We start from the raw sequence: 27,989 nt of genomic DNA, 5'->3' as shown, positions 1-27,989 counted from the left end.
ATTAAGGACTCGCAAATCGGGACATTGATGAATCTGGGGGAATATCTTTCACTTTATATCAATGTGTGTTTCCCTTATAACAAAACATCTTGACCTCACGTTGATCATAATAAATGATTTGGAGTGGTTTACTTGTAAATCCAACTCTTCCATATAGGAGGAGAAGGAAGCCAATAGGATGGTAGACCATTTGCTGTACGGCTAATCAACATGTCATCATCAGCTTACAGCAGGATTAGAATCAGTTGCCTCCCCATTCCGGGTGTGTCCTTTCCTAATGCAGTAAAATGTTTAGAAATCCCCTTAATATACAGCAGGAAAAGAAAAGGAGCTAGGATATACTCCTGTCTCACAACACGTGTAATTCTAATTTGGGAAGTGGGTTCCCCATAAGGGCCACAACAAACTCTAACTGTTAGATCCTGATGTAAGCATTCAATAAGAATGAGTAAATCCATTATAACTCCCATATTTCCCATCAAGGCTCACAGCTCTGAATTATTTACCAGATCAAATCGTTAGTTAAATCAATGAATGCAAAGTGTAGGGCACCCTTCTTGGTCATAGCATATTTCCATGTTATCGTGTAAAGATTGTAGGCCAGATGTAAGAAGCTTTTCTCTACTTGCAAATGACCCGATTCACAGAATTACGCTGTTTGTAACCAGAAAAAGCATTTTACCAAATTGCAAATAGCGCTTGTGATCTGGTGTTAGGAAGTGGCATGTTTAGGGTCTCCCTTCCTAATACTGAGTCACAGAGGTATGTAGAATGTTTAACAACTAAAATGCGGTCGCAAAACATTCACATTTGAAGTTGGTGGTAACCCTTTGCAAATGGTAAGGGATTCCCAAGGGCCCCTTCACCTTTGTGAATGATAGTATAAACATTTTTCCAGAACAGGCAGTAGTCCCACGGACCACTGCCTGTTGTTAAAAATACAAAATGAAAACTTGTCATATTTTGTTGTTAAACGCTAGTTGCATTTAAAAAAAATGGTTGCTTTATTTAAAGGCATTCACGGACATAGTGGTCTGCTGTTATTTTAGGGATTGCTAAAGGGTCACAAATTGCGACCTACCTCATTAATATTCATGAGGTACATCGATTTGTAACCCACTATGAATCGCTAAATGAAAGTCATGGAGTTTCATACATTATGAATAGCGATTACCTAATTGCGATTCACTGACAATCACAATTAGGTCATCGCTATTTCCAATATTGATACATGTGGCCCTAAGACACTGATCTGCAGTCCCTATCTTGGGTCTGAAGCAAATTAACATTGGACAGAATCTTATTTTCTTCAGCCCAGGTTTCCAATTGTGACTGAAGGACTCGTCCTAAGAAGGGAAATAAATATTCCCCTTTTTTTCATAAATTTGGACACTAATCACTGACCTCCACTAGTCAGGAATTGGGCGCGTTGTAGCACTCCTATAAACATTTGTTAACAACCAAAAGTGTGGGGCTGTGGCCAAGCCTGCGACCAAGATGGCCACTTGGTTTTGCAGCTCTGGAGTTGTCTTCAAACGTTTGCTCTGCCATCCCGCAGGAAGCTGTCTGAGATCGACATGCGGTGCCTATTTTGTAAGATGTAGGAGTCGGGCACCCGAATGCACTGTTTGTGGACCCTGGTGATGCCCGTAACATCGGCACCTCCTCGATTGCATTCCTGGCCTGGCGCAGCCCTCAAAAGCCCAAGATGACAGGGGTCTCGGGCGGGCTGGAGCGCCGGGCCTGGTGAATGCGCAATGGATCAAGAGCAACTATTGACTACGGAGAACCGCTGACATTACAGAGCCAGATTTTTGGATATGATGCCTTTCCCAACACATTCGTAGTTGAGCGGGCACATCGGACATTGGGACCTCATCCAGTACCAAGTGCAACTTAGAGACTGATTATTGCCAGAATTCTTAACTATCATGACTGTGATGTTGCGCTCTGACTGTCCCGGGAGCGCGGTTCCCTTACTTACCAGGGATCCAGCATTGCACTGTTCCCGGATTTCACACCAGCAAATATAGATTAATTTCAAGTGCGCTGTTCAAAAAGCGAATGTTAAATGTTAAATATGCCATGTTATACCCGGCCCGACTTCGTATCCAGATTGGTGGAAAGGTACATGTCTTTGATACTCCTGAGGACGCAGCATAGTTCTGGATGCAGCGCCAGAATGTGGACAGACTTCATGGACATGATGGTAACTGAGATCCTGATTCGTGAGCGACTGGAGGAGATCTTGTCAACTGGGACATGTTAGTTACTTTTCACCTCCTGTACCCATGCACAATTGACTATCAATCCTAGTTTGTGGCCGATGAGAAACATGACTCAGGGCTGTTGACCATGGGTACATCTTTGCAGTACTTTTGCAAATAAATCACCGTTGACTGAGATACAACCACGAAAAGTGCGGCAACGAAATAATAGTCTATGGTTATTATGCATGTAATGGCTCCAATGGAGTTTCGCCTACCCCCCACCCCGGATGTCTTCCTGTTCTTTCCCTGTCCTTGTTCTTCTTTTCTCTTTTACTTCCACCCTTTCTGTTTCTCTCCTTTCCGGATTCACGGGGTGCTTTCTTTTGCATATCCGATGTGGGTGGGGGATGAGGGTGGGGTTGTTTATTTTTGGTGGTTGTTCTTTTCGTTGTTGGTACGAAACTCTTCCACATTATTATTGATGTAACTCGTACCTATTTTCATGATGTAATGCAATGTTACACACTGACTAGATGACCTCTCAGGGGGATCGCAGCTTTGGTCTGCATCTTTGCTGCCTGTCTTGGAATGTTAGAGGACAGTCAAATCCCAAGAAAAGCCGGCAGGTCTTAGCTTATATGGCCAGACATACTATTCAAATAGCCTTCTTCAGGAGACACATTATGCTCCACTCCCGGCACATGGGTTTGCGACGTCTTGGGGCAGCCACTGGTTCTTCCCCAGCTATAGTTCATACTCATGTGTGGATGCATACTGATCCACCAATCTCTCCCCTTTCAGGTCTCAGAGGTTGTGACTGACAATGAGAGTAGGTACATCTTGGTATTGGGTACACTAGTAGGGAATCCCCCCTTCTACTAATCAATGTATATGCACCGAACGTAGACACTACAGAAGTTTTTTCCCAGACTTGCAGCACAGATTGATCGCTTTGACGCTGCAAACATTATCCTGGTGGTCGACTTCAATCCCACATTAGACCCCACCATAGATACCACCGGCCCAGGCCGAATCACGAAGCTATATACAACACGGGGCCTAACTACGCTCTTCATATTTACATTGCTAGCAGACCCTTGGCGCTCCAAACACCCAACAGCCCAGAACTATTCATTCTCTTCTGCCCCTCGCAGCTCTTGATCCCGGATCGATCATTGGTACCTTACATCAAGGTTTCTATTAGAGGTCCAGACAATCGACTACATGTTCCGCACATTGTCTGGCTATGCCCCTGCGCTTTTTGTGCTCGATATCCCTATGATCTCCAAACACCGGCTGTTATGGAGGTTTCCCGCTTCAGCTTTACTCAATTCAGTTTTCCTTATAGAGGTTGGCAACGCAATAGGGAATACTCCCTACTTAACGAAGGTTCTGTATCCTCACAAGCTGTATTGTGGGATGCATTCAAGCTATATATATATGGGGGGTCTGTCTCTCGAAGCATGCTGGGGTTCTTCGATCTATTCGAAGAGACTTGGAGGGAGTAGAGGGGAACCTCAAGGATATAGACACTGTAGTAAAGGCCAGTTCTTTGCCTGTATCACTACACGAACATGCAGCACTGCTGCCTTACCAATTTAGCTGCAGGGAGGTAAAATATCTCAGTAAATATACCATGGCTCGAGTATTTGGGGAGGGTGAGAGGCCAGGTAGGACACTCGCCCGACTGCTTCGGCCTCAATACCCAGCGGCATACATCGCATATCTGAACCCTGTCTTGGGCACTACATTGACAAGGGGGTCTGATATCACTGCCACTTTTCTGGCTTATTATACTCATCTATACACAACGCGTACTCCATCTTCAGGGCAAGCTCTGACTGATTATTTACAAGAAATAACCATGGCTGTTTAGAAGAAGGACAACGTGATCTTCTGGCCTTACTGATAGATGCAGATGAAATCAAACAGGCAATTAAAGACCTGGCCAGTAGCCGCAATCCAGTATCCGATGGCCTATCGGGGGAGTTTTACACAGCCTAACAGAACGAGCTAGCTCCCCGTCTTTTGGAGGTCTATGATGAGGACCTGGGAACCAGATCTCTCTCTCCCACTATGCAAGATGCTATAGTCATGCTTCTGCTTAAACCTGGCAAATTACCTCGCCACTGTACAGCTTACAGGCCGTTATCATTACTTAACCATGATTATAATATCCTGGCCAAAGTATTGGCTACCTGTTTATCATTGCTTGTAACTACCATAATATGCCGTTTTCAAGCGGGTTTTATTCCTGCACTTAATTTGCAAGCTATTTTTTCAGTGATGAATTAAATAGAACCTACATTACTAGCTGCAGCAGCTCTTCTCAATGCCGGAAAGGCCTTTGATTAACTTGAGTGGCCTTTTTTTACATGCAGTATTACAGAAGCTTGGTATTCCAATTGGCTTTTAAAATTTGATACACCTTTTATATTCCGGTCCAGTTGCTTGTCTAAAATTAAACAGGATAATAACAGCCAAATTTCCACTAACTCGTGGTACCAGGCAGGGGTGTCCCCTATCACCGATATCATTTATTGCGGCTATGGATCAATTGGTGCATCATATACAAGAGCGACATCTCCATTGGAGATTTCAGTTCAATTTAGGCCCTCTCGCTGCCTCATTTTATGCAGACGATGTTATGTTGTTTGTTAGTAAGCCCACTACGAACTTGCCTCCTCTATTGCAAGAAGTTGTCTGGTTTGGAGTATACTCTGGATTAACATCAATATAAACGTACAGAGATTCCCCCGTGGTCAATTCTTACTTACATGACAAAGTTCATAGAATTAATCTGTTAACCTTCTTAATGACATAGGTAAGGCAACATCAATACTTTCATTTTATATATTTTATTTATTTTCTTTTTCTATAGTGTATCAAAAGATATATATTTTTTCTTTTTTCAATCATTTCTTGTGTATACATCAAGTTCATAAATATCAATTACAATTCAGTTCATTTAAAATTTTAGTGCAAAATACCATGATCTTAACAGTGTTACTAAAGTTTCAATCATTTATATAATACAAAACAATACACCCCTGCCTATCACACATCAACCAACAAACACACTTACACATTCATACATTCTTAACTTTTATTCCAATCCCAACAAAAAACTGATTCTAAGGTTGAGGTGATACAGATGTAATTTGTGTCTTGTCCACGCCAGGTCTACGCGCGTTTCGGTGGGTTAAGATCACCTTCCTCAGGACCAGATGAGAAAGAGTTTTATTCTCTCTTCCACATGTGTGTGCAGGGTACCTGAAATTACAAACAAAATATAATGTACCTATGACTTGGCCTAGAATAGAAGGACAGATGATTTAATCGCCAACGCTTAGTTTAACAATTACATTTATACATTAGCTGTGAAACACCACATTACACCAAGGATAGCTGAGTGTGGGGTTAAGTGCTTATTTTGAAAGTTTATCAAGCTTTTCAGGGAAGGAAAATGTATATAAGATCTTTTGAAAGAGGTTCTCAATGAGATGTAGCACTATCGCTCGATACTTTGTTATTTGCAGTCAGGGACACTAGTTACCACAGGGGCATGACGATAACACTATCAAGGTGACTTCAGGACATATTACAGGTTTCTCATATTTAGCTAAGTCCAGGAGTTGTTTGTGGTGCCTGCCACCTGGTGCAGGGAAACGTAGGGGGTACCATAGAGTCCCACCAGTGGAAAGCCAAACTCCCCCAGCACAAGGGGGGCCCACAACGCGGTCTGACAGACAATGGTTACAATTTGTGCTGTTGGACCCATGCCGTCCGCTACGCACACCATCCACCATCGCAATCTGGCAGGCGGGATTTGGCTGTACAATTGCTGTGAATACGCCACCAGCAGGCTGCCGGTGGCAGATTTACTACAATCGTAATCACCCCCTTGGTACTGAAGTTGTTCTCGGGAAGGAGAGATCGGGATTTTTTTAGTGTATTTTCTTGCCACTTGGCAGACCCCATTGGTGGTCAATAGTTACGGATGGTAGGATGCGGGCAATTACTAACTACTTAACAAGTATCACTGATAGGTGGCTGGGTGATTTAAAAGCTCATCAAGCAATAAAGTCGAACATATATACCATAGTGAGTATTCTGTTCCCACTCTGGTAGCGGGGTGTACTGGACTACAGGAAGGTGTAAGTGTAACGTTATGAAGAATAAATACATGGCAAGAGATGTCAGGTAAGAAAGGTCTAGGAGGAATAGTGGATGTACAGTATGATGTGTGACAATTTCAGAGGATAGTGTGTCGTCTTGCAAATCACGATGCTACACTAACTAGCAACACAAAGACAGACACTAAAGAAGATAAAGGTCCCTTTATTTCTTGACATGAGAAACCCACCCTCCCGCACACAACAGGCCCACATCCCTCCCCAAGAACAGCCACAAAAATTCTCCATTCCCAAAATCCATTTCCTACCCCCTACACACATATCTGGTCCATCCCTCTCCCAAGCAAAACCTCCAAAATGTCCCTTTCCGAAGTCCTCTAACCACCCTCTCCAACCACAACATGCTGTTGCACTAAAAATTGGTCAATAAAAGGGATCCCTTAGGGCATTCAGGTCCATTCGAACTCCCGGGCCTAATTCTGCTAACCATGCCTAATGAACGCCAGCTCTCACAGGATGCGGTGGCGGAAACGGATAGTTGATGACAAGGATGCGGGCGGCTCCTGATGTTCCAGCCCCGGGTGGCAGTAGACACCGGCTGCAGGCAGTGGTGTTGCCAGTTGGAGCTGGAGGCAGGCCTGGTTGGAGGCCCAACGAAATAGAGGCCCTTGCCTCCCCCTTTCCTTTAAGGCCACCAGCAGACAAAGTTGCTTTACAACAGACTTCAACCTTTGGTGTTGCAGCCAGGTGGCTATCTCCCACTGGGATTGTGGGTAGGCTCCAGCAGCAGGAGTAGCTATATGATCATGATAGAAAAAAACATGAACTGTGATGCTACTGCACACAAACACTTGTTTATACTGTCTATATTGGCACAGTAGCAGAACATTGCTCATCATCAGGGGCCATTGTGATCTTTGATGTGAATAGTGAATTGTTTTTCCCGCACATGCATCACATAATGGAATAGCACTGACAGCAACAAATGAAATCAGACCATCAACATGATCAAAAAGTGATTTTATTTTAGAGGATTTCATAGGGTGAAACTGAATAAACATTGTAGGTGTTAATAAATAAATTAGCTGCCTCTAATGAGTAATGTGTAGATATGCTGCACAATTACTTGACTATATGTGCAACATTAATGGAGCCATTCTGGTGGGTCTGCTACTCATATGTTTGGGGCATCCGTAATGGCATTTTATTAACCTATTATCATTATTCCACTGCCTTGCTTTTCTCCAACTCCTAATATGTTTTTATACTGTTGTTATTGTTTTCATATTGTTCATTACTTGGGATTCCCAAACAAGATCTTGGATTATTGATTACCAGCATTCTAGACATTTAGGCATCAGTATTGTTCAATGCCTCATAATTTGTTGAATTTCAACAGTACTGTATCTAATACCAACAGAACTCCCGCATGGAATTCTCCCACCGGCCCTAAGCACCGGCCTCATATGCAGCTGGAAGTAGAAAACAATGTTTATTCACAAGAAACAGAGCCCACACATGGTGCAGTTGCTTCCAAAGGACCAGGGCCTCCACCCGTTCAACCAATGGATGTTCTACAACCCTAGGAGCCATACACACAGTAGAAGTGAGTAAAAGCCTCCCATGAAATTCTTTTGTAGTCCACCCACACATTCTATCCAAACCCTTGCAGAATATACCCATCAACTTTGGACTGTGTTCACCAAGATAAAGTTGTCTTTATGGTTCAGTTTGCATGCTCTCCAATGATGCCTTTTAGGGTGAAATATCCAAAAGTGTCAATTCCTTTTTGGTGGAAGCATGGATCTTGCCTAAATTGTATTTTTTGGGGAGTAAAAATATCCTGAACATCCATATTGCAACGCATCATCTATGAAAGATTGTGTAGAGAACAATGGTTTTGACTGGGAGAACCAACATCAAACCCAGATTTTTGGGGGATTTGAGACACACCACTGGATCTAAAAATTGGCATAACTTCCAAACAGAACCTATTGTGCGAGTACCAGTTGTCTGATCCTAATATTCCTAGCTGTTTTAGACCCAGCACCCTGCTCCTTAGAGGTTGTGACCAACCAGTGGACTTTGTGGTCCCCAAAGGGTGCCCAATATTTCCTCTAGAGCTAGTTTGCAGGTGAGAATGGTAGATGGGATTCCAGTCAGTTCACCAACAGAGAATAATGATTGATTCCATATTGATTACTACAGAACCTATCTTGACTTATTGAGAAAAGCCTATGAAAACATAATCATTCGTCAGAAAAGGTGGAAGGAACGACAGTTTAGTATTTAGGTCTAAATAAACTGTGTGAAAATGAATGTGTCTCCAACTAACCCATACATTGTCTGAATCCTACGTAAGATCTCAGTGTCATATTTAAAACCCTGGAGGATAACTTATTTGCTTGCCCAAAATGAAGTGAGAGATTGGTTTGGACTAATTAAAAAAATCCCTTTGCAAAGAAAGGTATTAGATTTCCTTGCCTGTAGGAATATGAGCTGCACTATCCCCCAAAGTTCTTAAATTACTTGAACTTGAGGTTCAATAGGCCATAAAGCTTACAAACATATAGTCACAACTATAAAAGTGAAACCCCTTAATTTCATTGCCGTTTATTTTCAAAATAATTTTTAAAATAGATTAGCTAGAGTTAGCCTGCTGTAGTTTGCTCCTTCTGTTTATATTAAGCCTGAAGGCGCTGAGTCTGTATTGGATCTGTTTTAGTATAACATGATGAGGAAATAGAAATTCTTAGGTAGTCAGTGTGACCCCCACTCGCACCCTAACCATGCACTCGTGTGTTAAAAGGTAGGAAGCAACCAGTAAACAAAGATCCTTAAGTGTTGCCCGGCGGTGTCGCCTCTTTAACCCACAAAAATATTAATCAATGAAGAGGCAGGCGCTGGAGACTGGAAGGCTGGAAACACGGGTTTATTCTCTCTGGAGGAGAACACATCAGTTCAGACAGCAAGTATCGTCACGAGGTGCTCTAACTGCATCTCTGAGGCCTGGCCTTTTATACACGGATTTATTACTTTATTGCATAAAACACATCTCTGTCAACCTTTTGATGTACGGAAAGACATCCTCGGAATCCCCACTTCAGGCCCGTTCCCACACACATTTACAGTTAAAATCCCCACCCCGGTCACAACAGATGATGATTATCGCACAGCTGGACATTCCGCCGATTCACGGAATGTGTGAGGTTGATCGGATCTCATGGGGTAGGGGCTTTGATCAGCTCAAGGATCCTTTGATGGGGGGGGGTTTCCTACTGTACAGGAGGAAGGGGGCAATGACAGTATCCGCAGGGCCAGGTGGCGGCTTGGGAACGAGTGAGACAAACGGGCACAAAGGAAAGAGGGGTGTTATCAAGGGATCCGGGGCCATGAAAGGGATGGAGGGAAGTGTCGCGCTGGGAACAGGATGGGGTTCCGAGGCAGAGCTGCGTGGAAGAGAGGTTTATGACCCAAGGCATGTGAGAGCGGGGGCTGTCAGCGTGCGGGGGATGTGTTTGTGAGGGCGAAGAGCCGTGCTAGGGGTCAGTGGCGCGCAGAGTGTGGTTCTGGTCAAGGCACCTAAAATGGCGGGTGTGCACGAAAAAGTGTGGCATCGAGGGAAAAGGCAAGATGGCGCAGATAATGTTTACCAAACCGTATCAATTTTCCACAGTCCTCCCTTTAACATTCACAAGACATCTTGCTGGCTTATTTCCTATTCACGTCTACTGTGGCAGTCATAAGTAAAGAAGTAGGAACCTAGGCGAAGGAACTATGCATAAACATTACATTTTGAATCTTTCATCTTAGGAGGCGAGCCCCTCGTTAAGCTCGTTGCAGGAAAGTCATAGTAATACAATATCGGATAAAAAATGATTCTGTAGTGATAGCATTGGGTACATTTCACAGATGCTTATAGTCATTCGGAATATGAACTGATAGGTTATTACGTATGGAAGTTCATTTCGTATCTGGTTGGAGCATAATCAATACAATAGTGGCTGGGAGAGAAATGAGACGTAGTAAAAACGATAATCAAAGGTGTCATTGTTCGAAGAGGAGGGGTGTTGCTTTTTCCAGTGTCTTATTGTTCTAGACCATTATTAGTGAGTTCTCAGCGTTCTTTGTCGTCTTCCGTTGGCACTGTTGAGCACCGGCGGTGGAGCTATGCGTTCAGCTCTATTCCGGGTCCTGTGTTGCAGGGCATGACCTTTTCCTCTTTTTTTTTTTTTCTGGTCAAAAAGGTCCTTTTTCGCCCTGTGTCCTAAGTGTTCTTTTCATGGGTACTTTAGACAGGGCACCCAAGTTTCATTTGTAGTTTGCAACAAAACCCTATTCAATCGGACTGCAGTCGTTGCTCTTTTTCGAGTCGATTGTCAAAGAGTTCAGGTGGAAGAAGGGGGGTGTGTGGGTAGTCCTTGTGGTAGGTCGAGGGAAGAGGGGATGGAGCAGGGCCAGATCGGGAACAGACCAAGGGGACGGAAAATTTCAGGTAGGTGGGCCCAAGACCGGGCTCAAAGGGCGGGGACTTTTCGGCACATGTTGATCATCGAGTAGGGGCATCAGGTCAGCCCTTTCCTTTCATTTTGTCGGAAACAGTGCCTCGTCCTGCGACTCCTTACTGTTGCGGTCCCGCCTTGGTCAATGTCGCAGGTGTTCCACGATCTGCAGTCAGGCCGCGTGCTCCCACATCCGGTCTTTCTCTCCTCCGACAGTGGTACCGTGACATGTGCTCATTCACGCAACACGGGTTAGGGGTGATCGCGTCCCATCATATCATACAACAATTGGCTTGTTCATTACAAGGGTAGTTCGTGGGTGTCCTTAGGTGCCACCTTGCAGCGTTAGTCCGCTTCGTGTATCCGACAGGGCGCGGCTTCAGATCTTCATTATACCCCCGTCGTGATTCCAATGTAACCTGTAGGGGGAGGAAAAGAGGGGAAGGGAGAGGGGGACAGCATTCACGCATATCAAATGTACGGGCACGAAAGTCCTTTACTTACCACATACTCGTCTTATCTCCTCGGGATGTAATCCCTGGGGCCTTGGTTTCTGAAGCTAGGGTGGGGGCGGGCAGTGTGGTAAGGATGGCGAGCGACAAGTTGATCATGAGGGAGACGGTCCGAGTGTGGCATTATAGGTCGTGTGTAAGGAAACGTTAGAGATCAGAGGCGTTTAGTGCGAGGTACCTGGCTTGTAGAGGTATCTAGCTATCGGGATCCTTAAATCATTTCCAATGCTGTGATGTCCTAAGGCATACCGGCTCTTCGGCCAACACTGTTCCCAAGCACCTTCGAGTGCCATACCCTTATAACATGTTATCGTTCATACCGCTTTACTTTACCCGTTCTCAAAAGTCGAGGTCCTTCCCCATGCGTTTGTTCCTGGGCCAGTCGCACACTTGGTGGCAGCGTATCGTGCTTTAGATTCGATCATCAATCCGGAGCTGAGCAACCATTTTCTAGTAACCTTAAAAAGAGAACAAAACAGATCGCACAGAAAACCCTCCCGCTGATCCCACATTTACAAAAGTATACGATACCTGTTCATAGTTTGAAAAACCTTTATTTGCACAATTATTCAGCCTGTATATATGAGAGTGTAATCGTATTCGGCCGGACATGGCGTTGGCTGGAGCGTGTACAGTAGGGGCGGGGGAGCTATATTTGCCGTTTTAAAAACATTTAAAAGCTGTTATTAGTTATTTGCAGGAAACTAAAAACATCTATCAATAGTTGAGGGATCAGGGGGGCATTCATTTCATTATTGGAAGCATAGTCAGATTAGTTGTAATCAAATTTCCTATATACATACCGTGGGCGGGTGTCATAAGCGACGTTATGTATCAGCTACAATAATATCATAATAAATTGTACATTGAAAACAACATTTTAACGGGATCCCTTTACATGTTCGCCAAGTGAACCCTCCCTCTTTTTTGTCAAGTGTACAAAGGATCATATACATATTCCAGAACATCAAGTCTTATTAGCTAAAAAACACCACGAGGCGTTCGTGAGTTCCTGTTGACACCGGCGCCATTTTGGGCGAGGCCGGGTTAGTCCGAAGACAGCATCAGGTACAAAATGTCTCCAACAACCGGCGGTTGGACCAGAGTCCCTTGCGGCAGTTCAAAAAGACTTGTGCTAACAGAAGGGGCAGGCAATGTGGACCATCAGTCAAAAAGGGGGGGAGGGAAGCAAAATTTTCCCTACCGGGTCACGTTGAGGTTCAGCCGGAGCTTGCTCGAATCCGTTAGCCCACAGTCTTTCTGGATGGTTCAGACTGAAGCTGGCGCCGACACGAGAGCACCACCATTTTGTGGCTACGTCGTTAGTGATCAAAGCAGTCGTTCCCCACCGAAAGCCTGTAGGGGCCGAGGGCTCCTGTGACTCTTGTAGAATCTTCAAGGTCGTGGAGATGCTGTCGGAGGTGGGGACTCGTGCCCAGGTGGGCAAGCGTCCTAGCTACATAGACTTCTTGGGGCGAAAAAAGAAGACGGAACTGTGCCGTGGGAGCAGGACATTCGGCTCGGGGCGCTAGGGTGCAGCTGTGGTGCCTCCACCAGTACACTTGAGGGCCATCGTATGTCTTGTGCTGCGCAAGTAGGGGTGCTGGCCATTCTGTGTCCGGTGCTGCGCAAGTAGGGTGGCCGGCCATTCCATGTTCTGTGCTGCGCAAGTAGGGTGGCCAGCCATTGCATGTTCTGTGCTGCGCAGGTAGGGTCGTCGCCCGGCTGGAGGACTTCTGCGCCGGGCCGGGGCTGGGAAACCTCCACCTGGGAAGGCGAGGGGGGCTCGTTCGCGCCGCCTCCCTCTCCCAGCCCACCCTGCACCAATTTCAGCGGAGGTATTCGTGATGGCCGGACCAAAAGATACGAGGGAGGGGGTCATCTGGTTCCGCCCCCTCCCTACTCGTGGCCTGGGCCGCGGCGGTGAAGAACCAGGAATCCTAACCGCGGGACCATATGGGAGAAGAGGATGGGACAAGCCGGGCCCATGGTGCCTCCTGGACATCCCACCGGCGACCTCTGTGATCGCTGGTTGCCGGCAGGACTCCGCCCCACACGTGCTGAGTGTTCCACCTTCCGGATGGGCGTGACCGGCGACCTGTTGCATTTTGGGAACTTCCGGAAATATGTATTGCATTGCTCCTATTATTATGGTGTTACTTTACTGAAAATAAATCTTAAATTATATGACAGAGACTTGACTTCCTTGAATCTTTTTACTACGAGAACCTTACTGCAGCGGGGGTAGGTATTTATGCCTGGGTAATGGGGGGGTAGGGTGTCCACAAGAACAGTTTTCTTGAACGGGGGGTTGTCTAGGCAAGCCTGTAATTCCTTTTGTCCCCAGAGTGGGGGCAGCAGAGAGTAATCAGTCCCACTGCGCTCGAAGTTTGAGTTCATTAATGGAATGTGTACTAATCTGTCCGAAACTACTCTGTGTGTTGTTTCTGTATGTTATCCGAAAGGGTGGCTTTTGTGTTCAGGAACAGTAGCGGTAGTACGGGGTTCGTCACCGGGTAACCTAGAGTTTGACTGGGTTTCCCGTCTTAGCGTTGTTCGTCCTATGAGAACTCAAACATGCCGCTGAAATCTGTCTGGTGAAATCTGTGCCATCGGGCGTAATCAAACGGGGTGGTTCTATCCGGCCTGTCCGTGTCAGTGTGATTCGTCTTTGTCTCACGCCTTTTCCCTTTCGGGCGGCCTGTTATTTCTGTCGGTCCTCTGCTCTTACCCGTGTTCAGTAGAGTCGGGCATTGGGCTTTCCAGTGTCCGGAATATTTACAAAAAGCACATTGGTTTTGTCCTAAGTCTGTTCGTCCTGTGCGTAGTGTCGGGGGATTACTTTCGAGTCGTTGTGTCTTGGGGTTGTCCTGTCGGTATACCCCTTTACACTGTTCCCTTCCTGTGTTTACTCCGCGGAACCGTGTCGCCGCTATCCCTTCCTTTGGCCTACCAGATGCGGGGGTATTTGTCTGTCGCGTTTCTCTATCTACTCTGACTTCGTCTCTTTTCTTTCGTTGCATTGCTTCTTTGCGCCACATACCGAGGCTGTCGAGCATGATAGGCGTCATCTTACTGTTACAAAGGGCTGTTTCTAACGTTTCTATTTTATCAAGGTCGAAGGATCCTATCAGTGGCCACTGTTTCTCTTGGTTTTCTTTGGTATACTTATGCCACAGCTTACTATAGGCTATGGTAACTAATCCATATTTTGTGAACATGTCTTTATTAGGGGTTCCTTCCAGCGGAGCTAGATGGTCCACCTCTAATAAACGGTCCGGGTTGAACCAGCTACCAATCAGTGAGGAGAAGATAGGCATGACAGGTCACTATGGGGACAAAGGTCCGTGTTACCTATCCTTCACTACCTGCAAAGACTAGACAGAATATTGCTATTCTACGTTGTTTGCAAATAGTGAATATCTCAAAAGCAAAATCTATTCTGACAATAAAACAGGGAGCTACCCTTACAATCAATCAATCAGTCAAAGAGTCAATCGATCAGTGGGGAGAATAAGTAGGCCCGCAAAGGTTTGCGTTACTTACCCTTTCACCATCTGCAAAGAGGAAATCTGTTCTTTCCTGTTTGTAGATAGAGAATCTCCATAAAACAGTCCGCGAACGTTAGTTCGGGTTCAATCATTTAATCAGTGGGGGAGAAGGAAATCTCCAGAGAACAATCTTCAAACAATCAATCAGTGGGGGAGAAAGATAGGCACGATGGATTACAATGGAGACGAAAGTCTGCGTTACCTATCCTTCACTGCTTGCAAAGGGAGAGCCTATTGTTCCTCCGTTTGCAGACAGCGAATCTCCAAACGAATCAACAAAGAGTAATACTAGTATTTTCCGATCAATCAAACAATCATTTCGCAATTCGTCGTGTTTACACGACCTTACCCGGACCACATGGGCTGTTTCTCGTCTTCCGCGTCCAGCGCCCGATCGTCCTCCAATCTCCGATATTGCCCGGCACTCCTGAGGGTTCCCAGTCAGGACCGTAGATCACTCGAGAGAGGTCGATTCGGAACCAGTGAAGTTCGGATGATCGGCTGCCAGACGAGGGTCTATTGGGCATGAGCTCTCCCGATCGTTGCAGTCGTTCACTCTGTCATCAGGACCTCTCCCACTGAATCCACGTGTCGCTGATGGGCCCGACGTTGGGCGCCAATTGTTGAAAGGTAGGAAGCAACCAGTAAACAAAGATCCTTAAGTGTTGCCCGGCGGTGTCGCCTCTTTAACCCACAAAAATATTAATCAATGAAGAGGCAGGCGCTGGAGACTGGAAGGCTGGAAACACGGGTTTATTCTCTCCGGAGGAGAACACATCAGTTCAGACAGCAAGTATCGTCACGAGGTGCTCTAACTGCATCTCTGAGGCCTGGCCTTTTATACACGGATTTATTACTTTATTGCATAAAACACATCTCTGTCAACCTTTTGATGTACGGAAAGACATCCTCGGAATCCCCGCTTCAGGCCCGTTCCTACACACATTTACAGTTAAAATCCCCACCCCGGTCACAACAGATGATGATTATCGCACAGCTGGACATTCCGCCGATTCACGGAATGTGTGAGGTTGATCGGATCTCATGGGGTAGGGGCTTTGATCAGCTCAAGGATCCTTTGATGGGGGGGGTTTCCTACTGTACAGGAGGAAGGGGGCAATGACAGTATCCGCAGGGCCAGGTGGCGGCTTGGGAACGAGTGAGACAAACGGGCACAAAGGAAAGAGGGGTGTTATCAAGGGATCCGGGGCCATGAAAGGGATGGAGGGAAGTGTCGCGCTGGGAACAGGATGGGGTTCCGAGGCAGAGCTGCGTGGAAGAGAGGTTTATGACCCAAGGCATGTGAGAGCGGGGGCTGTCAGCGTGCGGGGGATGTGTTTGTGAGGGCGAAGAGCCGTGCTAGGGGTCAGTGGCGCGCAGAGTGTGGTTCTGGTCAAGGCACCTAAAATGGCGGGTGTGCACGAAAAAGTGTGGCATCGAGGGAAAAGGCAAGATGGCGCAGATAATGTTTACCAAACCGTATCAATTTTCCACACGTGCCCCATGTATGTCATGTAATTTCTTTTCCGTGTCTGCCATAAAGACGCATTTACATTTCCGTCTAACGTTAACATGTCAGTTATTCAGTCCTCCATGATAGCAACGTTAATTTGGCTTTTAGGCCTATGTTTCCAATGCATTTCCATGTTACACGTTTAAAATAACGTGAAGCACACGTTTTTCTGGCTCAGTCGAGCCAGGCCCTTAATTGAGGCTCCGAGTCTCTTCTGTCTCTGAAAGCTGCTGTTTAGGTATGCATCCCTGACCTCTACCTTACTCCCTGCTCAGACGAGTGGTGCCCGGCTCGGCCTGGCCTGCCTGCCAAGATGGTATTTTGCCTACATGTTATCTGCTCAGCCTCCGTAAAAACACATTCCAGTTCAGTGAAATAGGTAAACATATTCCAGCCTGCAGAGCAAAGGGCCCGGCCTTCCTGTCTTCTTACACGTAATTTACTGCACCCGTTACCATGGTAGGCCCATGGCCCCGCGCATTGCATGAAGAACTATAGGCACGCACTAGCATTCAGTATTGAGCGGCCTCTGCCCGAGAGACCTTTTACTTCAGACAACACATCCTCCAAACATAAGATACCAGATATGCTATATGTGCAGGTCGTTCTGACACCCCAGACACCAGACTCCTCTACTAGTGCTAAAGTCAAGCCCCCCAGCTCTCCCCAGTTACACGTCATGCTCAGTTGCGCACGCATCCAGGATAAAGGTTTCTGCTGACCCTGCAGAATTTCTCTATGCATCCACCCACCTATGACACTTCTGTGACGTTTCCAGCACACACCTCCGTGTACGCCCCTGTACACGCCTTCTTTTACGCACATGTGTTCTTATCTTCTCTCTTTTTCACTCGTTACGCCTACTGTATTCATTTCCGTTATACAGTTTTACTATATATAATGTGTGATGTTAATAAAATGTTGAATATCCCTTCCTGAACCTGAGTGGTGATGGAACCCGATGTCCAGTGTCTCGAGCCACTTAAATAAAGCCCGTATGACTCAGATACCACAGACTCTGCCTCTCATTTTATTGAGCTATTCCTATTGTCATTTAATGTATAGAAAAATAGTCCCGGTAATTTTATTTACCACATAATCTGGCGCCCAAATAGGGACCCCTCCCCTTCCCCACGCGCCGGCGATGTAACGCAGGCCCCTGACCCCTTCTACAGCCGTGACGGACTCCTGTGCACACCTGCGGGTTTTCCTGCTATCTCCCTCAGGCCCACGGAGGAGACGGAGACTGCGGTCCGGCATCCAGACGAGGCGGTGAGGAATGCGGAGAGTCCCGACCAGAGCCCAAGCCGAGAGAGCAAGGTCCGAGGTATCTGGAAGCCCACCTGTTCCAAAGCGCATGCGTAGTAGCAGCCAGACGCCGTAGCAGCCCAGTCCAGTGCAGTGTCGAGTTTCCGAGGCCTTCAGTTCTGTTTCCCGGTGAGTACCGTTGCTGGGGCGCATCTAGACGGGTTCATTAATTTGTGCCCGGTCAAGACGGGTCTGGGTACACAGACTCGGTCAAGACGTGTTCACTTAGGTGGATACGGTATGACGTGTCTCTTTATGGGACCGGTATGTCTGTACTGTTTTAGCAGTGCATCTAGTACTCCAGTATTCTAGTAATCCAGTATTCTAGTATTGTTTCTCGAGATTTTCAGAATTTATGTTTTTCTATGTACCAGGTAGTATCAGTCTGAAATGTTTTTATGTGTTTAATGTTGTGGTATGAATGATTGTTTGCTATTCATTACTGTGTTTATTGTGTTCACGTTTAAGTAAAGTTCAACTATGCCGCTGTTTTCGAAATTACGTCAGATAGGAACCAGGAAAGGGATACTCGAAGAAGCAGTTCCCGTCCCGCCCTCGGACACTCCCGGACATTTTATGTACCATAAGCATGGCTTAGATGCCATACTGTACTTAGACTTATGGGTTGATTATACCAAAGATCTGGAAGAGAAATATAGATGGCCTGTCTCAGGGACATGGGATGCTGATTGCATCATGAGAGTAGAAGAAGCATTGTGGAAAAAGAAAGCCAGACAATCCCAGAAAGATGCCATAGAATTATGGCGTAAAGAAGCGCATAGAAGAACAGAGAAAGAACTTAGGAAAGCAGAGAAAAGCAGAGAATCATCAGAAAAAGCCCAAGAAAAAGAATTACTAGAAGAAGGTGAACGAGTTAGAGCAGAACAATTAGACCGACAAAGAAATGCCCTTATGAAAGGCATGTACCCCATTCTCGCCGAGGGCCTACCTAAGGCCACCTCGGAAGTACCCAGTAATTTACCGCCACCACTGGTTCCAACTAAACTCCGTCATAAACAGACCGCAGCGGAAATTTTCCTTTCTTCTTATTTAGATGACACTGTCCCAGAATATGCCAATACAAATCCTCCTCGAAATGTTAATCCTCCCAACCCTGTTCATGACACGACTCCCCCCACTGTCCCTCCTGCCACTGGTCCTGGTAATCCCTTTAATGCGCCAACAACCCAGGGCCAACCTACATTGCCTACACCTACTACTACTACACCTACTTTACCAGCCACACTACCACCAACGACAGCACAACCAGTAATGGTTGACGATCACACTTCAGGAGGAGCAGCAGGAGGTCCCCCTATCACCCCGCCTCAAGTAAAACGAACAACATTAAGAGAAGCAGCATTACAACGCACACCAAAAGTAGCTACATACGCAGCCCTTAAACAGTACCTCACTGATTGCAGATATGATCTAGTACCAGACCATATGATTCTATATTCAATACGTCTACGACGTGTTACAAACTATTTGGCTATTTTACCAGATATGCGAGAACATTTAGACAATATATACCATTTTATTAGAACGGGGGAGAGACCAGATAGTATTCACGAGGCCATGGCACACCGGAAGGTGGAGACTCAAAATATGATCTTACAGTTTCTGATAAATTGCTTGATAAGGGAACAAGACCAGCCCGGTTATAATAAAGAAGAGATGAATGTCCTGACAAAATGGAGTGACAACATAGCCGATGGCAAACATAGTAGACAGGCTTGTATAGAAGCCATGTACAGAAAGATTCGTAAAGTAATTATAGACATACACGAAAGGGAAAGAGCAGAGAGAGGAGCCGATAAAGAGGATGATGATGTAGTTTCAGAAGACGATGAAATACCAATTGAAAACCCAGATAAAATAGCGTACGTAGGTAGGGCGAGACCCTTTGACAAACCCATACGCCTAGAATGCAAGAAACGTTTTCTTTCTCCCATACCAGAACAATGTTCTCTTGAGCATCTATTCCAAGCCACTGATAAAGTATTGAAACAACGAATAGGTTACAGTGAACTTAGCACCATGCATGAACAGGAACTAGCCCGGTCAGCAGTACAATGGGCTGGCAATACTAGTGTATATAAAGATGATTCAGTAGCGCAAACATTTTTGAACCTTTCCCCAGACGAACAGCGATTAGCTGGTATGTACATGATTCAACATCTCATTACATTGTATGAAAGTCAGCATTCTGATCCAGGTCCCCTATATAATATATTGGAAGAGTTACTCCTAGGTAGATGGAGAGGCCTAGGTACCGATTTAATTAATATCATTCTAGAACAGCGACACAAATACAGGACTTTCCTGACTCCACATTTTGTTCCCGTTCCACCTCCAGTACGGAAAACATTTTACATAGACAGACAGAACCCTTTACGAGAAGTTCATCCAGTCCGGAGGACGGATGGTGAGCTTGAACGAGTATTCGTATACACACCCTTAACGAAAATGGAATTATTGGAAATGAAAAAATTAGTACCCTGTCACGATAAAGATCCAGCAGGGTTTCACCGTGAATTAAAAGACATGCTCCGCATGAGGGAGTATACGTATCCCGATATCATTAAAATGTTGAAAGTTCTGTTGCCTGCAGGGATTTACGAAAAACCTAAAGAAAAAGAATGGGAGGTGGGTGAGAAAAAGATTGATTGGGCAGAATTAGAACACGAAGAAAATACGCGAGTCGCTGGTACTGGTCTTGGGGAAAAAGCTAAAGCATTACCAGAATTATTAGTACAGGTCTTGCCGAGGTTATTGACAACTAAAAAGGAAGACTGGGATGCAATCTCAGCCTGCAAACAGAAACAAGACGAAGACACTAGCGATTTTTATTCCAGATCCGAGAAATGTTTTATTATTAATAGCGGCCTAAAGACAAGTAGTGAATCATACCCACATCTTTTTGTGACCAAATTAGTAGAAAATTCCTTACCACAAGTTAAAAATAGAGTACTAAAAGTAGAGAGTACCTGGCAAGCTAATACCCCTTCCCAAATGTTACAAATGTTACAGTACCATCAAAACCGAATTCGAGAAGAACACGAACACGAACAGAGACGTATGAAAGACACGAAAATGAAAGTACTAGTTGCTCAGTCTGTCCCAGCTGATGGTCAGAAGAGGGGTACGACACCGACCAGTCATTCTGCAGCTCCTGTTAAAGGGAACTGCAACTACTGTAAACAGCCTGGTCACTATATAAACGAATGTTCTGTCCTGAAATACAATATAGCTACTGGCAAAACTAAAGAAAGACCGCGTCCACCTAGACAAGAACATGTTCCACAAAATATTCCGCAGAACACGCAACCTCCACAGAATCCACAACAGACAGTAGCTGTACCCCAGCCCCAACCCATAGCTGCCACACAACATGTCACGCAACAAATGTACCAGTATGCACAGTCAGACTACCCCGACTATCAGCAGTACTCAAGAAACAGCCTAGAGAGGGAGGTTGGCTTGCCCCTTATCGAGGTTCCTGTAGATCAAGAGGGTCCCTATGTACATAGTCAGGTATTAGGGAAAGACAGAACATTTTTGATTGACACAGGGGCGAGCAGAACTACCATCAGTCATGACGAGGTTCCAGGGGCACCCCTCTCAGGCTCACAGAATGTTTCCCTGGGATTTTCAGGAAAGCATATTGTTAATGAAGTGTCAAAACCAGTTTCCCTAGAAATTGGTCCGTTATCTCGAACTACAGACTTGTTGCTTACGAAATCATGCCCTGAAAACTTGCTTGGTATAAAAACGTTGAAAGCACTAGGAGCAGTGATTTGTTGTTCTCCGGAAGGAGTGAGATTGTTTTTACGTGATTTTAAAGGTCATTATGTGTTGAGAGATTTTGATCCCAGACTTCAGAATGTTCCACAGCATTTTTGGGCGCAAGGCCCAACTGATGTAGGTTGTATGCACATTACACCATACCGTGTTACTCTCAAACAAGGAGTTGTACTACCCCGAATCCGACAATACAAGTTACCACCTGATGCTGTAGAGGCTTTACTGAAAATTGTTGACGAGCTCATTGCACAAGGAGTGGTTGTGGAAACCGACTCCAATGTATGTAATTCCCCTATCATTCCGATTCTTAAACGAACTGACCCAAATGCACCACCGGTCTACAGATTGGTGATTGATCTCCGAGAATTAAACAAATGCATAATACCGCAGTACCCTGTGGTCCCAGACATTTCGTCACTATTGACTGCTAATGACTCAGAAGTTGTGTTCTTTACTGTAATCGATCTCAAGAACGCCTTCTTTAGTGTCCCCATTCACCCGGAAAGCCAATATCTTTTCGGATTCTGTTTAAATGGCCGAAGCTTCAAATTTGCACATGCTCCTCAAGGATTCACAGAAAGCCCTAGTATCTACAGCCAAGCTTTGAAACGACAACTAGACAGTATTCACATGCTTACTGACACTGCCCTACTCCAGTATGTTGATGATCTGCTGATCACAGCACGAACTGAATGAGATTGTGAATGTGCATCACTGACAGTCCTATATTTTCTGGCGGAAAAGGGGCACAAGGTGTCCCCTTCAAAGTTACAATTCTGTGCCCAGCAAGTGGTTTACCTTGGACACTTGCTGTCCAAGAGGGGTAGACAGTTGACACCTGACCGTATTCAGTTAATTGCACATCTTCCGCAGCCCAAGACACAAAAGGATGTACGGGCCTTCATTGGCCTCACTTCTTACTGCAGGCAATGGATTCCTCAGTATGCATATCTAGCAAAGCCACTCATACAGTTGACAACACAGGAGGCAGCGACTTCGACTGTCCTCCCTTGGACTCAGGAACATACACTTGATTTTGATGAACTGAAGAAAGCTTTATGTCAAGCACCTGTTTTAGCGACACCATGTTACAGCAAACCTTTTACACTTTTTGTTACTGAACGCGATGGCACAGCATTATCTGTTCTGACACAAGATCAAGCAGGAAAACACAAGCCTTGTGCTTATTTTTCTAGTACATTGGATCCAGTAGCCCAGGCTCTGCCTGCGTGCTTGAAATCAGTTGCAGCAACAGCTCTAGCAATCAGACAAAGTGATTCCATAGTATTAGGACATCCCTTGACTGTACAGGCTCCACACTCCGTGGAAGTTCTCCTAAACAGGACACAGACTCAGCACTTGACCATAGCACGATTGACAGGTTATGAACTGACACTGTTTCAGCCACACATAGAGATCAGACGTTGCAACACACTAAACCCTGCTACACTGTTACCCTCGAGCACAACAGACCCTACACCACATGACTGTGTGGAAGTCATTAACACAATTACGAAACCAAGACAAGACTTGACAGACATTGCATTACCCGACCCGGACCTGACACTTTATGTGGACGGTTCATGTATGAGAACAAGCACAGGAGAGTTAGTGGCCGCATATGCAGTGACCACTGAAACTGAAGTCATAGAAACACATCGTATTGACACACTGTCTGCTCAAGCAGCAGAGCTCATTGCTCTGACCCAAGCCTGTATACGAGCCAAGAACCTGAAAGTAAACATATACACAGATTCACAGTATGCATTCGGAGTCGTACACGACTTCGGCGTCCTCTGGCAAGAGAGAGGTTTTTTGACCTCCCATGGAGCCAAGATCCAGCATGGTCCCCTCATTCAAGCTCTGTTAGAAGTAATACATTTGCCTCAACCATAGCCATCATGAAGTGCAAAGCACATACTAAGGTTACAGACACTATTTCCCAGGGTAACGACCTGGCAGATCGAACAGCCAAGCTTACAGCTCAGACTCAAACAGACATATCGACTGACATGACAAAGACTGAAGTAACTCCACTGACGCATTGCATGACAGTCAGGGATCCCACACAAGATGTACTCGACATACAGACACATGCCACTCCGGACGAAATCAAGAAATGGACTGAACAAGGAGGGGTCCAGACAGATCAGGGATGGTTGACGAAGGGAAAAGCCACATGATTTCTCCCCGACTCTATGGTTCAAGTTATCATTAATACAGCACATAGTCCAGCACATTTAGGAGAAAAAGCCATGTTAGACAGTATCCAGAATATTTGGTTCAACAAGCATTTACGTGCAGCAGCAAAACAGAAAGTGCGTACCTGCATGATCTGTTGTCAGTTCAATCCAGTGGAACGCGAATGCTGTTATGATGCCATGATGCTTCGACTCTACATTTCACAACAATAAGTTGGACCTACAACGTTCCGGCTCAGCAAATTACTTCATCAAAGAAAGCACAAAAATATCTCTTTGAGTTACGGGACCCCCAACTAAGAGAACATACTTACTGATTATAAGATATTTGCCTTAATGCTTGCACAACAGCGCTGAGAAAGGAGTTTACAGACAAACTCCTTAAATGAAGCATCAGACTAGACAAAAAACAGTGACTAACCTGCCCTGAAGAAGTCCGTTTGGACGAAACGCGTAGGCACTGGCTACAACATTGCTTTTATGAAGATAGCATTTTTGAACAGAATAAAAGACCTGACTACTCAACTATTGAAGACTCCTAACTTACTTGGATGGAATGAATGAAATGTTGTAATTATATGGTGTTTATCCATAACTATTGTTTCCTTGGCTACTATACGATAAAGAAATAGATCATTTCCATACATTTGTAGAGTGCTGGACATTGTGTTATATTGCATTCCCGTGGAACAAGGTGGATTTCATCCTCCTGACCATCCTTTTGAAGTCCTCCAGATGGATTATATCCAGATGGACAGATGCCGAGGATTCAAGTATGTCCTCGTAGTTGTATGTGCCCTTTCCAGATGGACAGAAGCTTACCCAGTCCCAGATTACACTGCTGTGACCACTGCCAAGCAGCTGGTTCGTGAATTTTTCCCGCGATACGGCTTGCCCCGTGTCGTGTACTCAGATAATGGACAGCCATTCTCGTCCGAACTCATGAAACAGGTATCACTCCTGTTAGGATATCAGTGGAAATTTCATTGTGTATGACACCCCGAAGCAGCAGGTCTCGTTGAGAGACATAATCAAACTCTGAAAACACGGTTAGCGAAAGTCTGTGCAGAAAAAGGTGTAGATTGGATGGTAGCCTTGCCGGTTGCCCTCTTTTACATGCGTATGGTAGCTCATTCCAGAACAGGGCTATCCCCGTACGAAGTGGTCTTTGGCAGACCACCGAATATGTGGGGGACGCCTATGCCGCGTAAGATCACAGATGTTGACAGTAATATGCTGACAGATTACCTGGCTTCCTTGATGTCTGCACTACTATCTTGTCGTTCACAGGTCGCGGCTGCCTTCCCGGACAACACCCAAGTGAAACCGCATGAAATCGTTCCGGGAGATCTAGTACATATAAGAAATTTCGACCGTTCAAGCCCTCTGGAACCCAGGTGGGAGGAACCGAAACTGGTGTTGATGACCACGAGGACCGTAATTAAAGTAGAGGGAAGGAAAGGCTGGATCCATTCCAGCCACATCAAACGTTTTCATGGACTGAGTCCAGAGACTTTTCCCAAGAACTGCCCCGTTTCCGATACAGACTCTAAACTCCCTCTGTTAGAGAAAACTCCGCAGCAGGAGTATAAATCAAAGTTGAGGTCTAGTAAGTCAGACAGCGTTTAATTGTTTAAGTCCCCCTTGGGTGAAGCGGTTAGACAGGTTTCTGACATGTATGAGATAGACCCAAATAGTGAGAGAGATAGACAGAAAGTCAAGAAAATGAAATACTGTAAAAATCTACGAAGCAGATGCATCATGACATTGCTTTTTATGTTTTTTCTGAGTGTTACGATCATATGTATAAGCTGGACATTACATATTTTCTTTCCTCCTCTTGGTTCACATGTACATTCTTCTTCCAATGACACCATAGAGCACACTTTCAGTGACCTGCCACCACACGAATTGTCCTATCGTTTAGCACTGCGCAACAACACTTTTATCCGTATGTTACACCATTCTCATCAGACCAGCAATGCCACGAATTGCTGGGTATGTGGCCGACTCCCTCCTTATCAGAAATACAAGGGAGCTCTGCCCCTCTTTCCCTACCCGTTTACACATAATGGTTCGTGCTGTGCATGGTTTACTTTAATGTCCTCCTTAGACAGTGAGTCCAAAGTTTCCCAAGGCAATTGGATATGGGGAAATCTGAATACAGTTATGAATAAAGCATGTTTCCCAGACAAGGACGGCCTTCCCCAAAGGACAGGGACCGATCTAGAAAATGAAGTGTATAGATTAGGAAATTTTACCCTTAACCTCATGATTCTGAACGTCCAGTCCGAGACTAATTCGGACTTACCGTTTATATCAGTATTACCGGTAACAGGCGAATTATGCGTTAGAAAGAATGGTTCAGTACATCTTGGCCACAGTGATTGTAATACTGTGGTGTGGTCGAATTCAGTGATAAAGGAAAGTCTACTTTCAAAGCTTCCCGCCATTCTTATTTTATTTGTGGTCAGACAGCTTATGTACGTCTGCCCTTGGATTGGGATGGAACATGTTACATCGCATTCCTATTACCACCTGTTTTCCTAGCCCCATCCGATTATCATCGAAATTCACACCTTGTACATATAAGACATAAGAGGGAGATCGAGTCCCCTATTGTCGATCAGACTGAAACAACATTGGAGCAATATACCGATTTCAATAAAGGATTCTTTTTCTTCATAGGCCCCATTCAAAATAGTAAATTAATACGTAGATTAACCAGAACTCTTGAAGCAGTAGTGAATGAGACTACTTCTGCCTTAGGTAACTTAACGGAAGTACAGTCTGCTATGAGACTTGTTGTTCTTCAAAACCGCCTTGTCCTTGACGTCATCCTGGCCGATAGGGGCGGGGCTTGTAGAGTGATCGGATCCAGTTGTTGTGTGTTTATTCCTAATAACGCACCGTCAGTATACAAAGCAATAACAAGACTCCATAAGATTGCTCACCAGATACACCAGAATCCTGGCTCCTGGACATGGTCCGGTTGGCTCTGGAGTGTGATATCGGCCTGGGGATGGAAAGTACTGTCATTCCTAGGAATAATACTGCTCATAGTATTCAGTTGTTGTCTCTGTCTGCAATGTGGGCCAGCGATTTGCGGCTTGTGCGCCACGTCTTGTATTCCCCGTCCAAGTTCACGTTCCCGTTCCCGAATGAAGAAAGATGAGCAGATGATGTTATATGAACAGATAGATGGTCTCATGAAAATCGATATATCCTGAAGGGCGCAGTAGGGGCCAAGGAGGGAATGAGGAAATAGAAATTTTTAGGTAGTCAGTGTGACCCCCACTCGCACCCTAATCATGCACTCGTGCCCCATGTATGCCATGTAATTTCTTTTCCGTGTCTGCCATAAAGACGCATTTACATTTCCGTCTAACGTTAACATGTCAGTTATTCAGTCCTCCATGATAGCAACGTTAATTTGGCTTTTAGGCCTATGTTTCCAATGCATTTCCATGTTACACGTTTAAAATAACGCGAAACACACGTTTTTCTGGCTCAGTCGAGCCAGGCCCTTAATTGAGGCTCCGAGTCTCTTCTGTCTTTGAAAGCTGCTGTTTAGGTATGCATCCCTGACCTCTACCTTACTTCCTGCTCAGACGAGCGGTGCCTGGCTCGGCCTGGCCTGCCTGCCAAGATGGTATTTTGCCTACAAGTTATCTGCTCAGCCTCCGCAAAAACACATTCCAGTTCAGTGAATAGGTAAACATATTCCAGCCTGCAGAGCAAAGGGCCCGGCCTTCCTGTCTTCTTACACGTAATTTTCTGCACCCGTTACCATGGTAGGCCCATGGCCCCGCGCATTGCATGAAGAACTATAGGCACGCACTAGCATTCAGTATTGAGCGGCCTCTGCCCGAGAGACCTTTTACTTCAGACAACACGTCCTCCAAACATAAGATACCAGATATGCTATATGTGCAGGTCGTTCTGACACCCCAGACACCAGACTCCTCTACTAGTGCTAAAGTCAAGCCCCCCAGCTCTCCCCAGTTACACGTCATGCTCAGTTGCGCACGCATCCAGGATAAAGGTTTCTGCTGACCCTGCAGAATTTCTCTATGCATCCACCCACCTATGACACTTCTGTGACGTTTCCAGCACACACCTCCGTGTACGCCCCTGTACACGCCTTCTTTTACGCACATGTGTTCTTATCTTCTCTCTTTTTCACTCGTTACGCCTACTGTATTCATTTCCGTTATACAGTTTTACTATATATAATGTGTGATGTTAA

This window comes from Lissotriton vulgaris, chromosome 3_1, assembly GCF_964263255.1.
Source record: "Lissotriton vulgaris chromosome 3_1, aLisVul1.2, whole genome shotgun sequence".
Taxonomy (NCBI): Eukaryota; Metazoa; Chordata; class Amphibia; order Caudata; family Salamandridae; genus Lissotriton; species Lissotriton vulgaris.
Note: the sequence above shows the minus strand (reverse complement) of the source record.